General features: G+C 44.9%; 1 protein-coding gene across 1 annotated transcript in view; it reads left to right on the forward strand.

The window, feature by feature from the left end:
- Positions 1-12,915, forward strand: part of MYCBPAP (MYCBP associated protein) — a 92,348-nt gene that overhangs the window by 17,762 nt on the left and 61,671 nt on the right. The window lies entirely within an intron of this gene.

Genomic DNA, 12,915 nt, shown 5'->3' on the forward strand with positions numbered 1-12,915 from the left:
CTTTTTCTTCATGGAAGCAGAGTTCTCCCCGCATCCCTATCCTCATTGACTGACATTACTCCCCCTAGCTGGAAGCAGAGACTAGTTATCAGGAAGGAAGGGCTGAGGAGGGGACATGGGCACCAATTTTGCACCATATTCATATTCGCAAGTCCAGAGATTTTCTTCTGGACTGGCTAATGACACTCAAATAATGCAGCTGGAGGTGGTGTTAGAACCCTGGCAGAGAGGTTAGTCTTCCTATATGCAATGTTTTATAGCGAAACACTGCACATACAAATTCCAGGCACCTTGACCACTTCAAATAATGTAAGTGGTCATGGAGCTTGCAGTAGCCCTTAAACATATTTCAAAGAACACTACAAGCCCTTAGCCACTACAACCCTCTGTAGTGCTGATGGCTCTAGTAGTTCCTTGACACTGTACCTGGAAAATTTGTCACACTCTTTTTGGTTGCCAACTTACATTTCCTGTCCGAGCATTGTCCTTGCCGTCTCTGCTTCTGGATAATCCTTGCAGGAGAATATGGCTAGGTCCATGTAGAGCTATGCTCATTGGCGGAAAGCAATAGCTGATCTTTCTGAGCCAGTGAGCGCAATTTTGGATCATCCAGGTTTAGCTCAATGAAGACAATCTGCTTACTCTGAAAAGATAGGATAGAGAAGATAGGATGCAGTGTGGGGGCCTAGGCTACTCTGGTAAGTTCAAACTATTCTAAAAAGTTTTGACAAATTACACTCGGAGGAAACAAGGGGCGGTCCTGGCACAATAACCAAAACAGGGGTTTGTAGTGATTATGAAGCTTGGAGTGGTTCTTTAATAGTGACAATTTATAATCATTCCTAAAATATATATTTGTATAAATATGTATCCGTTTTGTTGGCATTTTCAAAATTCATAATTTTCTGATTCAAATGTTATACGTTTCTTACTAGCATTACATGCTAGGCTATCAGGATCAGTTTAATGTGTTATCATTCTATAAATGTACACTTTTGTTTGTTCTTATAATACACAGTTAATTATAAATAGTTTACTTCTGTGTGTACATTAAACACTGCTAGATGAAATTACTGCTTTTATTACATTGGATTGTATTATAACCTTTATCTAAACCAGTGTTCCCCAACCCAGTCCTCATGGACCACCAACAGTCCAGGATTTGTCAGTATCTCCATTGGAATAAAACAGGGAAATACATAAATCCTGGACTGTTGGTGGTCCACAAGGACTGGGTTGGGGAACACTGATCTAAACCACATCATTTCTGATGCTTTAGACCAGTGGTTCCCAAACTTTTTAGGTTCAAGGCGCTCTTAATATTTCAACATTTTTCCAAAGCGCCCCAAGTCAAAAAAATGTTCTCGGTTGTATAAATTACTTGGATTTGCTACCTCATCATTTGGGAGAGCATCATCTTAACCATCTTCCTCCAATTTGAAGTGGGGTGTGGATCTCCCTAAGGATCCTAAGGAGATACACACTAGAGCCAGGTGACGTTATGGCTCTATCTTTGTGAGTGTGCCCTTATTATAAGTTAGACACTAAATGTCATATAAGGTTTAATTTGCACTATTGTATATCCCTCTGTTTGTATTTCAGCATACATTATTACATTAAGAAGAGAGGGAAGTATTCAGTATAACAGTTTTTAAGCTCCACCCATCGTGTATTTGTAAAACTTGAATACATTGTGGTCAAAATATTGATATCACACTGTTCCCTCTCAAAGGAACACTCCAAGCATCAGTTGCTTTTGGGGCTAATGCTCCAGGTGTGGTCCAATAAAACCCTACATGCCTTCCGGAGCAGCTGGAATGTTCATGTCAGTGTATTTAGCAGCATCCACTTTAATATTTCTCTATTTAATACTGAGCTCCAAATTCTGGCCAGCCTGTTGTGACCTGACCTGTCACTGTTAGACAGTCAAGGATGCCCCCCTGACTCTCTTACAGTGAATGTTATTCTCGAGCTGCCCATCCTGTGACTCCTTCTGGTCACTGCAGGCTAATGCACTGAGCATGCCACATACATGATCTGAGCTAAGCTCTCTTTCCTTGCTGGAGAGAGAGACCAAGCTGTGAACCCAGAAAAGGATTATTATCCCACAGGGCCCTATGCGTTGCATTGATCTTGTACGAAGAGTGGAACTTCTCTTATTACACTGAACAAAATTATAAACGCGACACTTTTGTTTTTGTCCCCATTTTTCATGAGCTGAACTCAAAGATCTAAGACTTTTTCTATGTATACAAAAGGCCTATTTCTCTCAAATATTGTTCACAAATCTGTCTAAATCTGTGTTAGTGAGCACTTTTACTTTGCCGAGATAATCCACCTCACAGTTGTGGCATATCAAGATGCTGATTAGACAGCATGATTCTTGCAAAGGTGTGCCTTAGGCTGGCCACAATAAAAGGCGACTCTAAAATGGGCAGTTTTACTGTGTTGGGGAGGTCCAGGGGTGTCCGAAAACCAGTCAGTATCTGGTGTGACCACCATTTCCCTCACAAAGTGCAACACATCTCTTTCGCATAGAGTTGATCAGGTTGTTGATTGTGGCCTGTGGAATGTTGGTCCACTCCTCTTCAATGGCTGTGCGAAGTTGCTGGATATTGGCAGGACCTGGAACACGCTGTCGTATACACCGATCCAAAGCATCCGAAACATGCTGGCCATGCAACTGGGGTGTTTTCAGCTTCCAGGAATTGTGTACAGATCATTGAATCATGGGGCCGTACATTATCATGCTGCAACATGAGGTGATGGTCGTGGATAAATTGTACAACAATGGTCCTCAGGATCACGTCATGGTATCTCTGTGCATTCAAAATGCCATCAATAAAATGCACCTGTGTTCGTTGTCCATAAAATACGCCTGCCTATACCATAACCCCACCGCCATCATGGGCTTCTTGATCCACAACGTTGACATCAGCAAACCGCTTACCCACACGACACCATACACGCTGTCTGCCATCTGCCCTTTACAGTGAAAAACGTGATTCATCCGTGAATTGAACACCTCTCCAAAGTGCCAGACGCCATCGAATGTGAGCATTTGCCCACTGAAGTCGGTTACAACGACAAACTTAAGTCAGGTCGAGACCCCTTTGAGGACGATGAGCATGTAGATGAGCTTCCCTAGAGGGTTTCTGACAGCTTGTGCAGAAATTCTTTGGTTATGCAAAACGATTGTTGCAGCAGCTGTCCGGGTGGCTGGTCTCAGACGACCTTGGAGGTGAAGATGCTGAATGTGGAGGTCCTGGGCTGGTGTGGTTACACGTGGTCTGCGGTTGTACTGCCAAATTCTCTGAAACGCCTTTGGAGACCGCTTATGGTAGAGAAATGAACATTCAATTTACGGGCAACAGCTCTGGTGGATATTCCTGCAGTCAGCATGGCAATTGCACGCTCCCGCAAAAAATTGCGACATCTGTGGCACTATGCTGTGTGATAAAACGTCACATTTTAGAGTGGCCTTTTATTGTGGCCCATCTAAGGCACACTTTTGCAATAATCATGCTTTTTTTTTTTTTATTCTTTTTTTTTGCATCTTGGCGGACAAGGTGATATGACAGTAGCGTGCGGGCTTACGCAGAAGCCACATAATAAATTGAGTGTAAGTACAACATTGCCATGCTATGTGGTTGTTCTGTGACATGTCCTTTCAAGCGTTGGTGCCATCTTTGTCACTGTCCGTCAAGGGTTTTTTCTGCATTTTCTTCTTTTCGTTGTTTAAATACAACAATGATAAACGTAACATAACAGACAGGTTTGACATTCTCCTTAACACATTATCTTAACCGTAACTGTGTTGCTGTGTGCCTGCCTTGCAACTTAGTTTGAGTGCTGTTTAGATTCTGAGTTTTGTTGTGTGATTGGTCTTTAGTTATTGTAAGTGTTTAGGTAGAACCCTCTTGTTCCCCCGTCCCTGATATCTAGGGATGGAAGGGCTTGGTGGGGGAGAGAAAGAAGTGGAAAGAGAGAGAGGATAGATTGAAGGAGAGGGGCGGGGGGGGAGGGGGGTTATATGCGACGGCTCAGTGCGGCGTGTTGTTGTTTGTTGTTCTCAATATTTTGTTTTTCTCAGGGGAGGGTAGAAAGGGCATAGTTGTGCCAAGGTTTCACAAAGTGGAAGCCTGGTGTACAGATGAAGTGTAAAGGCAGTGAAGGGGTTAACCCTAAATGAATTGTGGTTGAGAGCAAGAGGAGAAGAAACTGCCTATAATATATACGTTAAAATATAACTTTAATAGTGAACGAAATACAAGGTGATCATTTCAAACATTTACTCTTAATACGTCATATGCATAGAAAGACATAAAGATATAATATGCAGAAATGAAAGATTTAAAACAGACAAACAGCATCTAAAAAACAGAGATGTTGTTTGGAATGTCTACTGTTACAGTTTGTCCACTGTTACAGTGTATCAGGAGTACTCTATTAAATTGTGTCAGGTTCTCAAATAGAGTGTTCATAAAGAGTACTCTGTTGCAATTGATACTAAATGAAAGTTTGACATCGAGATCATGTAGCAAGATACTGTCTGGTGGTGCTGTTAAATACAGGCTGTAGTTTAAGTATTTGTTAAGAATTATCAAACTTAGCAATGAGAGTTGTGCAGATTGTAGTGTAAAGGGAATTACAACCTGAGAAAGCACCTTCTTTTGGGTAGTAAATTGAACCCCAGTATAGATATAGGAAAAAGAAGAGATAAAGGTATAACTGTGCCTTCAAGGGCACCTACCAGGTGAAGGAGCTGACTACAAGTAGTAAAGAGAAGGAGAAGAAAAGAAATGTATCCACGAAGTATAACTTTGCCTTCAAGGGCACCTCTCTTTTGCAAGTTAACTCGCTAGTATCTAAATATCTGTAATATGTTGTTTCCTACGGGTGAACTCCTGTCTGTGCACGGAGAACACCGAAAGTGTTATAGCCTTGGATGAAGTATGCGGCTAAAAACGTATTTATCCTCAGAATATAACTGTGCCTTCAAGGGCACCTCTCTTGTTCAAACTAACTCACTAGCATCGAAGTTGCTATAATGTGTTGTCTCGTACGAGTAAAACTCGTGTCTGTGTGCTAGGAGCGCTAAGCGTATAAAAGCCACAGAGTGATATATGCGGCTAAATACTAAATTCCCCTCCCGGAATACCCAAGTTCAGTAGAACTATTAGTCAAAATGATGATGTCCAGAAGAGATCAATGCAAGTGCCGAGGGTATAATATTAGGAGTGGTCGGGGTTTTTCCGATCCCTCCTAATATTATACCCTCGGCACTTGCATTGATCTCTTCTGGACATCATCATTTTGACTAATAGTTCTACTGAGTACTCTTTATGAACACTCTATTTGAGAACCTGACACAATTTAATAGAGTACTCCTGATACACTGTAACAGTGGACAAACTGTAACAGTAGACATTCCAAACAACATCTCTGTTTTTTAGATGCTGTTTGTCTGTTTTAAATCTTTCATTTCTGCATATTATATCTTTATGTCTTTCTATGCATATGACGTATTAAGAGTAAATGTTTGAAATGATCACCTTGTATTTCGTTCACTATTAAAGTTATATTTTAACGTATATATTATAGGCAGTTTCTTCTCCTCTTGCTCTCAACCATAGTTGTGCCAAGGCTCCCACAATTTATCAAATTTAGGTGTGGTCCCTCTCAGTCTGGCCGTTAGGCTATCCATTAGGGGAACCTCTTTTATGTTACCTATCACTCTCTGGGTGGAGGGTATATCTGCCTGTAACCATGCTTGCGCCATTGTTCTCCTAGCTGCTAGTGTGATTTTATGGAGTAATTTTTGTTCCCCTCTTGTCCAGTTGTCTATGGGTCTGTTCAGGAGGTACGTCCATGGGTTCAGGTCGGGTGCCCTGTGGAAGATTCCATTTAACACTTTGTGTATCTTTGCCCAAAATACTTGGGCTTTGGGACATTCCCACCACATGTGGAGGTATGTACCCCTATGTCCGCAACCTCTCCAACAGTCATCCATGGGTGTTTGTCTCATGCGGTGTAGTGTGACCGGTGTGGAGTACCACCTAAACATCGTTTTGTAGGATTGCTCCTGTAGTGTTACGCATATGGATACACTATGATTTGCCTCCCAAATGTCCCTCCATTCTTCTCCCTCCAGTACCTCGCCCAGGTCTCTTTCCCACGCCTCAGTGTACGTCAGTGCTCCTCACTCCTTTGTTTCTGAACAGATGTGTGTGTACATCATGGTTATTAAGCCGTTCCGGGTGGATTCATTTAGACACATTCTTTCAAAAAACGTCAGGGGGCCTGTCGCTGCCTGTCTCACGTCTGTCTGCTGGACGTAGTCTCTTAACTGTATATATCTGAAAAAATCGGTGGGGGTGAGGTGTGTTATCTGTTGGAGTTGGTATGTGCTCATACATATGACAGATCCTCTGTATCCCCGCTGTTTCCAAGTTAGTAAATTCCCTGGCTGCTAAGCCTGGTGGGAATGCCCTATGTCTCAGTATGGGGGTCAGAGGGGATAGCTTTGATGTTAGGTTATACCTGTGGGCGTATGTGTCCCAGAGGTTCAGGGAGTTCAGGATGGCCGGGCATGTCGTTCTCAGGATAGGCTTATCTTCTCTGCGTACCCATATGTGAAACTATGGGAGGTCAGTCCCTGTCATGAGTGACTCCAAGTCTACCCATCTTCTCACCTCTAGAGGCGCGTGCCAGTTGCGCCACTAGGTAGTATGAGTAGAGGTGTGGCAGGCCCAACCCCCCCCCTTTGCTTCTGTCTATATAATATGTTCCTAGAGATCCTGTGTTTTGCCATATAAAGTCGCCTATTGCTTTTTGTAGGTGAGCTAGGTCGAATTTGAGCAATTTAACAGGTAGCGCCTGAAAGAGGAATAGGATTATTGATAGTATATTCATTTTTCCTGAGTGGATGCGCCCAATCCAGGATATAGGTTTGTCTTGCCATTTTTCCATGTCTTGCATGAGTGTCCGGATCAGCGGGGTGTAGTTCAAGAGGTGTATTTTCTTCGGGTCACCGTGTAAGCGTACCCCTAGGTATTTTAAATGGTCTCTTACTACCGGAATGTTGTGGGTTTCCTGTAGAGTTGCTATATCCTCTGCCGTCATGCCGATCGGGAGGGCACTTGATTTTTCCAGGTTTGCTTTATGTCCGGAGAAGGTACCGAATTGCGTTAGTAGGCCTTTAAGCGCTGCCATGGATTCTGTGGGCCTCGTGAGGGTCAGCAGGATGTAATCTGCATAAGCGGAGGCGAGGAACTCCTGCCCAGCCACATTTATCCCCGTAATCTGTGGGTGTTGTCGCATGGCTTGCATCAGTGGCTCTAGGGATAGTACAAATAGGTTCCGTTCCCCAGTTTAAAGGGCTGAGGCCCAGATCCTGCAATCTTGACTTGTGCGGAGGCGTGGTCGTACATGGCCTTAATTGATGTTACGTATCTTTCTGGGAAGTTCAGGTGTTTCAGGAGGCTAAATAGGTATGGCCATTCGACTCTGTTGAAGGCCTTCTCGGCGTCTAGTGATACTAGTAGCGTCGGTGTGTTGGAGGTCTTTTGGCGCCAGATGAGGTCGATATTCCTCCGGGTGTTCTCAAAGAGTTGCCTGTCTGGCACAAATCCGACCTGGTCCGGGTGAATCAGAGTTTTCAGTGCGGGGTTCAGTCGTTCTGCCAGTATTTTCGCTAGTATCTTGACGTCATGATTAATTAGCGATATTGGTCTGTAGTTATCGGGGAGTAAGGGGTCTCTGCCAAGTTTCTGGAGGAGTATTATGTTAGCTAAGGACATGCTGCTTTCTGTACTACCGCCATCCATTGGATAGACGTTCCAGACGCGGGGAAAGTTCCTCCCGAAAGGCCTTGTAGTATGATCCGTCAAAGCCATCTGGTCCCGGTGCCCTATTACCTTTCAGGCCTGCTATAGCCCTGTCTACTTCCTCCCTAGTTATCGCCTCGTCAAGAAGCTGCGCTGTTGCGGTCGGGAGTTTTGGCAGGTCTAGGTCTTTTAAGAAGTTCTGCATGTGCGTCATGGCCTCGTCCTGTGATGTTTGAGTTCTCGGTGTGTGGTTGTAGAGTTTTGTATAATATTCTGTGAAGACTTGTGCTATGTCCGCCGGGGTGTTTTTTATCGTCCTGTCTCTGTGTTTGATCGTGGTGATCGGGGCACGGTTTTGTCGTGGTCGTAGGGTTCTGGCCAGCAGTGTGTCGATCTTGTTCGATTGTTCGTAGTATGTTCTCTTCGCCCAGTTGAGTGCCCTTATGGTGTCGTCCATCAGTAACGTGGCTATGGAACGTCTGATCCCTTGTACCTGCTCCATGAGTTGTGGGGTTGGTGTAGTTTTATGTTTTAGCTCCGCTTTCCTCAGTGCTTCTAGGAGTCGCGTTACCTATTTGGTCTTATGTGCCTTCTTCCTTCTTATAGCCAATTTAATGCATATGCCTCTGATCACTGCCTTGTGGGCCGTCCATATGTTTTTTTTCGGGGCCACGTCCTACGTTTCCAATGTTAGGGCGATGTCAGCATGATCTGACCACGTAATAGATCCGATTGTTGTCTCCTTTACTTTTGCCATGCTCGTGTTGTTAACAAGGAAATAGTCAATCCTCGAGTAGGTACCGTGTGGTGCGGAATAAAATGTATAGTCTAGCTCCCCGGGATGTTGGGCCCGCCACACGTCCACCAAGCCGGTGCACTGGACAAAGTCGCAAAGTAGCCTATCCTGCCCCCCCCTGCCCTGTGACCTCTGTAGTCCTGCTCTAGCGCTTCTGTCCACTGCTGGGCACGGTACGGCGTTAAAGTCGCCCCCCATGAGTATCATACCGTGGGGTAGGGCCTTGATTTTTTCTGTAATTTCCCCCCTGAAGACTGAGTCTGGCGTATTGGGGGCATAGATGTTGATTAGGTGCACTGGGTGGGAATATAGTGTCCCTTTTAGGATAAGGTACCTCCCGTCTGTCTCCTAAAAATAGGAGGGTTGGTCCTCTGCGGAGATTTCAACTTTATTACCTCTCCCGAGGAAGACACGTCAGCGATACACCAAAGCATGAGACGGGGACACTTGATAGCCATGGGTAAATCGTTAACTGCACAACTTACATTGCACAACTTATATGATAGCTGGAGGGTCCTACACCCTGGGGAAAGGGACTATACCTTTCACTCAAAGGTACACAATACCTACACTCGCATAGATACATTTTATGTAGACCAATCAACATTGGCACAGGTTTCGAATTGTCACATTGGTGAGATAACGTGGTCGGACCACAGCCCGGTATACCTAGATCTCTCTGACTCTTTCCAGTTTAAAGGGAGAGGGACTTGGCGGTTAAATGAAACGTTGTTACAAGACCACACATTCCTGTCCCAGGTAAAAAAGGAACTAGAGAACTACTTCCAAACGAACTCCAGGGGAGAGGTGTCAGATCCAACTGTGTGGCTAGCACACAAGGCCGTTGTGAGAGGACTCTTTATCGGACGCTCATCACATCTAAAAAAAAATAGACAGGAAACACAAATAGAATGCCAGAAACTATTAGCTATAGCGACTGCCCAAAATAAAACAAACCCTTCTCGTGTACTGGCTGCCCAGGTACAGACCCTGACGGACCGACTGACAGAGCTAAACGCTACGAAAACTGCCTACTTCCTGCAAAAAATGCAAGCGACCTCCTATCACCATAGTGGTAAAGCCACTAAATATCTTGCAAATAGGTTGAAGGCAAGACTAGCAGCGTCTAAAATATCTTATTTGCAGACCACTGAGGGCAAAAAGGTACAAAATCCTCTAGACATTTCGCAAGCATTTGCGAATTACTATTCGAACTTATATAACCTAAAAGATCAATCTAACGTCCCCCCGCTGAACGAATCTTTGATTCGCTCGTACTTACAGAAGCTCCCCCTCCCGCAAATGGACGACACTCACCTCACAGCCCTACTCGAACCCATTACGTTAGATGAAGTCCTGGACACCATTAAGCATCTGCCCGCGGGGAAGTCTCCGGGGGCAGATGGGTTATCCAACGCATACTACAAGGTATTCGCGGAATTACTTGGCCCGTGGCTGGTACGGACATTTCGAGCAGCGGCGGACACCGGGCAACTCCCTCCCGAGATGCTGCTGGCTACGATTGTAACCTTGCCTAAACCGGGGAAACCCCCAGATCAATGAAAAAACTTCAGGCCTATTTCCCTATTGAACACTGATGCTAAAATCTATGCTAAAATCCTGGCCACCAGATTGAGTAGAATCCTCCCAACTCTAATACACGACGATCAAACGGGGTTTGTATTGGGGAGGCAGGGAACAGATAACTCCAGGAAATTGTCCCTCGTGCTGGAGAAGATGAGGGGGTCGGGCCCAGGGGGTCTGCTGCTGGCTCTGGATGCGGAGAAAGCCTTTGACCGCCTGGGCTGGCCCTTCCTCAGACAGGTGTTGGAAAGGTTCGGATTCCCACAGCAGTTTATTACCCAGATGTTTGCCCTGTACTCAAGTCCCACGGCCCAGGTGCTACAAGCTGGGTTCTTGTCCCAACCTTTCACAATCTCGAATGGCACGAGACAGGGGTGCCCCCTGTCCCCCCTGCTTTATGTGCTGGCCTTGGAGCCGCTACTTACAGCTATTCGAACACATAGGGGGATAGAGGGAGTAGACTGGCACGGGAGACATATAAAGATTAGTGCATTCGCGGATGACATCCTGCTATACATAACATTATGAAGCTTATCACCGAATACGGGACGTTGTCCTACTACTCCCTTAACACCACCAAAACACAGGCAATGAGCCTTCGCCTAGATCCACAAACACTAGCAGGACTCCAGAAGAAATACCCATTTGAATGGAGAACTGGGAACATAAAATATCTAGGCCTGACATTCACCAAAAACCCGAACGAAATGTTCCCCTCTAATTATAATAGAGTTTGGAAGGAGTGTGCCGAGAACCTCAAGGGCTGGGGTCGCCTCTTCTTATCATGGTCAGAGCGCATAATTGCACTAAAAATGACCATACTGCCAAAACTTCAGTACCTATTCAGGAACCTCCCTTGGCGAGCGCCGAACTCCTACTTCAAAAACATACAAAAAATTATGTTGCATTTCACTTGGGGTATGGGTAAAGCGAGAATTTCGCAAAAAGTGTTGATGGCCCCTGTGAGGAAAGGGGGGATGGCGTTTCCCCATGTTAAATCATATTACCAGGCAGCGATATTGACTTCCTTGCTCACACATCTAACTAGTAAGAATCAGCCCCAGTGGGTACAGATGGAAAACCAAGCTATAGCTCCGTTCCAGGTCGCTAACCTAATGTGGCTGCATAAATCCATTAGACCAGTCATCCCGAATCTGCCTACACAACTTGGCTTAGCACTACACACCTGGGAAACACACAGGAATTGCTTCAAATCGAATCACCCTCTATCTATGGCAACTCCCATAGAAGCTATTACCTATTGTATCCCCACGTTCCATGCAATGCCATGGCAAGTAAGGGGAGCTACGCACCTCTCACATCTATATGCAGCAGGCAAGCTAATGCCCTTCTCAAAATTATGCACGCTTTACGATATACCACAAACATCCCAATACTCCTACATACAGCTGCGATCCTTCTTACATGGACGTAAGAAAGAACAAACACACAATCACAGACAAGCAGAGACACTCTCGATATGGGAAAAAATAGGGATTTCTGGAACACCCCCGCTTACATTCAAACCACTATCTGAAAGCTACAAACTCATCCAACCATACCAGCCGTATCACGAATCCACACAAGCACAACACTGGATTTCTGACCTAAACACTAACATACCAGAGGATACATGGAGGCACATAGCATCCTCGGTGCGGAAAGCAGTTAAATCTGCCCCACTTATCGAACAATATTACAAAACTGTATATAGGTGGTACATGGTACCAACCCGCCTGCACAAACTGTACCCCCTCACACCTCCGACTTGCTGGAGATGTGCACGAGACCTTGGCTCAGTGCTGCATATCTGGTGGAGATGCCCTAAACTGGAGAGGTATTGGAAAGATGTACGACAAATCATAGCCGGCTCCACTGACGTTGTCCTCGACCTCGACCCCTTAGTATTTCTCCTACTAGACACTCCGCCTGACCTACCTGCCGCACCAAAAAAGCTAATATACCACATTCTACTAACAGCTCAAAGAGTAATAGCAAGGTCCTGGAAGTCCACCACTGTCCCAAACACCCAACACCTCTTACAAGATATAGATAAACAAAGAATCTATGAAACACAATACAAGGCAATACACCCACGTACACGATGTTATGGGGAAACATGGGAGTTGTGGAGCTCATGGAGACGAAAAAACGCGGACTCTCCGGTGCCGCAAGCTCCGGGGACAGCACAATAACACCTTCCCCATATCACACACAGAAAAAGAGAACGATACATATTCATATATATCTCTACATAAAGAGTGGGTAACAGACATGGTTTGGATAGATGGCAGAGGTGGGATAAAGAAACGGAGGGAAAGATAGGAAGATAGGAAGGGTCGAGCTGGACCACAGGAGAAGCAACAAGAGTTAATGGACAATGCGAGGGTTAACAACAGCAGGGATACGTACGAGCTGTATCTCATCCATTAGCCTGTTATGAAGTACTTGAAATGTAGGGTTAGTAATGACCTCTAACTAACAATATAACTCTGATGGAAAGGGATTGTACAGCCGAAATGGAAATGAAATGTAAATCTGTATTGTGACTGCTTGCCCCCCCCTCCTTCCTTTTTTCTTCTGTACCTACCCTTCTCCCCCCCTCCCCCCCCCCCATCTTATGATGTCTTGAAAAACCAATAAACTTCAAATTCAAAAAAAAAAAAAAAAAGAGGTGGACATTTTTACTGAATAGTTTCCCTTTAA

The sequence above is a fragment of the Pelobates fuscus genome, chromosome 6 (genome assembly GCF_036172605.1).
Source record: "Pelobates fuscus isolate aPelFus1 chromosome 6, aPelFus1.pri, whole genome shotgun sequence".
Taxonomy (NCBI): domain Eukaryota; kingdom Metazoa; phylum Chordata; class Amphibia; order Anura; family Pelobatidae; genus Pelobates; species Pelobates fuscus.